Below are 2,627 nucleotides of genomic sequence, written 5' to 3'. Positions count from 1 at the left end.
GTATTTACGACTGCTCAGAGCTCGGTCAACTAGCGCCGCCCCTCGACCACCGAGGGAAGACGTAGAACGTCTTTTCCGAGCGGCCGCACGTAAGACGTGGTCGGAAGTCGGGGATAGCCAAAGGCATTTCGAAGCCAGAACCCTGGTAATGCATTTTGTAGAGCAGAGACGTACGGGGCGAGGGATTCCGTAAGGACACATATCAAAGTTGCAGTCCTTATTGCCAGTGCTGTTTGGCGTTTTAACAGTGTTTTATAGTGCCGAATGAGGTATGATTGCCTTTTTTTATGCAGGAATAAAATAATTGAAAATTCAAGTCGAGAAAAAATGCGCCGTTTTTTCCGGAAGCGGGAATCCAACCCACAACCTCCGCATAACGCGTGCGGTGCTCTACCATTGCGCCTTCCTCGTTACATCTTATGCTGGAGGTTGCGGAAAAAAATTGCCGTCGGGCGCCAAGAAATTGCAACCATGGACATTCCTACCACCTGCGCCGCGAATTGCCGCAATGTCAACTGCAACTCCGCCTTCGCCAAACCGCGGGCTGATTTCGGCCTTCCTCGCTCTCGGACAAGAAACCTCGCCGAATGGCGCACAGTGGACGATAGGTCCATTTGCGTTAACTGCAATATGGTAGGTCATGTGGCCTGTTACTGCTGGTCCCGCTTGTTTTCGGCGCGGCTACAGCCCCCTGTTGATTCTTCTCCAGTGGACGCCAAACCTCGCCGTTTCATGAATCCCGATTCGTAGCCCTATGCCGAAACTTCCGTCCACGCTTCGCGATTCATCCGTTCTCCATCTCCACAGCGCCGCCAGTCCCGCTCGCCGCAGCCTCGCCGTTTCTAGTCACCGCTTCCAGGTGGACGTACCTCCTGGAAAACTGAGAAATGCAGCACCCGGAGGTGACGCTGCATTTTCGACCCCTGCCCGAAATCCTCTTCTTTCTATAACGCCTCAACATAGCTTACTAGAAGTACAGGTAGACGGTGTGACTGTCAAGGCCCTGATTGACACTTGTGCACACATTTCTATTATGAGTGCTGCTCTTCATCGTCCTCTTCGTAAAGTAGTGACCCCTGCCCCTTCTTGTGCTGTGCATGTCGCTGCCGGAGGTACGCCTTCCGTTGCCGGAGAATGTGCTGCCCGTGTCAACATCGTTGACAAACAAGCTTTTGTTCTTTTCACAGTGTTGGACCAATGCCCATATAACCTTATTCTCGGTCTTGATATTGTTTCCGCCCATTCTGCCCTAATTGACTATTCCGAAGGCCTACTCCATCTTGAGCTACCCTGGTCCGACGCCGCGATTGACGAAATTTAGCAGAAGTCACGGTCCGTATCTGCGGACCACTCCCGGTTACCACCACATAGTGCCGCTTATGTCCCATTGACGCCGAGCCCTCCTGTTGCAGACAGTGTATACGAAGTTTCTCCCATTGTTGATGTGCTCCTCACGCGCAATGAGGCGCTGCCTCACACCCTGGTCACTATAATTGACAACCACGTTGAACTACCGTTCATCAACTTCGGTTCCTCTGCGCAGCACCTACCGGAGGGCATGTCTTTCGCAACGATTTCCGTTCTCGACGACAACCACGTTGCCGCCCTGACCCTCGATGATAACCTCGATCATTCCAACGACGAATTATGAACTGCGAAACCTGACCACTGTTACGCTGCGATGTTTTCCCCCGACCTACCACCCACACACGCCGGTGAGCTCCTCAATCTCCCATACTCTTACCGAGACACTTTTTACCTTGACAAACATCCACTAGGTAAGGCAACCACTGTGAAACATCGCATCAACCCTGGCGATGCCATCCCCATTCACCGAAGGCCTTACCGCGTGTCCCACACTGAACGTAAAATAATCGAGGAGGAAGTGGCCACCATGCTCCACAGATATTTAGTAGAGCCTTCTTCAAGTCCTTGGGCTTCCCCAGTCGTCTTAGTAAAGAGGAAAGATGTCACCTGGTGTTTTTGTGTGGATTTCCGTTACCTAAAGATGATTACCAAGACGTGTACGCTCTGCCTCGTATAGATGATGCCCTGTATTGCCTCCATTGTGCAAAATCCTTCTCCTCCATCGACCTCAGATCCGGATACTGGCAGATTGCGATTGACGATGTTGACCGAAAGAAGACAGCCTTTGTTACACCAGATGGCCTCTATCAATTGAAAGTCATGCCGTTCGGCATCTGCAATGCACCAGCCACATTCGAACGCATGCTGGACTGTCTATTACACAGCTTTAAGTGGTCCACACGCCTGTGTTACCTCGATGACGTCGTCGTAATTACCCCAATTTCAACACTCGCCTTCACCGACTTGCCGACATACTTGACGTGTTCCGATGGGCGGGTCCTCAGTTAAACGTGAAGAAATGTCGCATCGCGCACCGCGAAATAACCATTCTTGGCCACCTTGTCGACGCCAATGGAGTAAGACATGATCCTTAGAAAATTCGCCGTCCAACACTTTCCTAAGCCGCAGTCAACCAAAGATGTGCGCAGCTTTGTCGGCCTGTGTTCATACTTTCGTCGCTTAGAGCGGACTTCCCTACTATCGCCCCACCCCTCACCGAGATTCTCCGCCATGGTGTGGGCCGTGGCCAAATTTCGCGC

This window comes from Haemaphysalis longicornis, unplaced genomic scaffold, assembly GCF_048455015.1.
Source record: "Haemaphysalis longicornis isolate Haplotype H1 unplaced genomic scaffold, Haemaphysalis longicornis Haplotype H1 scaffold_10, whole genome shotgun sequence".
Taxonomy (NCBI): Eukaryota; Metazoa; Arthropoda; class Arachnida; order Ixodida; family Ixodidae; genus Haemaphysalis; species Haemaphysalis longicornis.
This window is presented reverse-complemented; position numbering follows the sequence as displayed.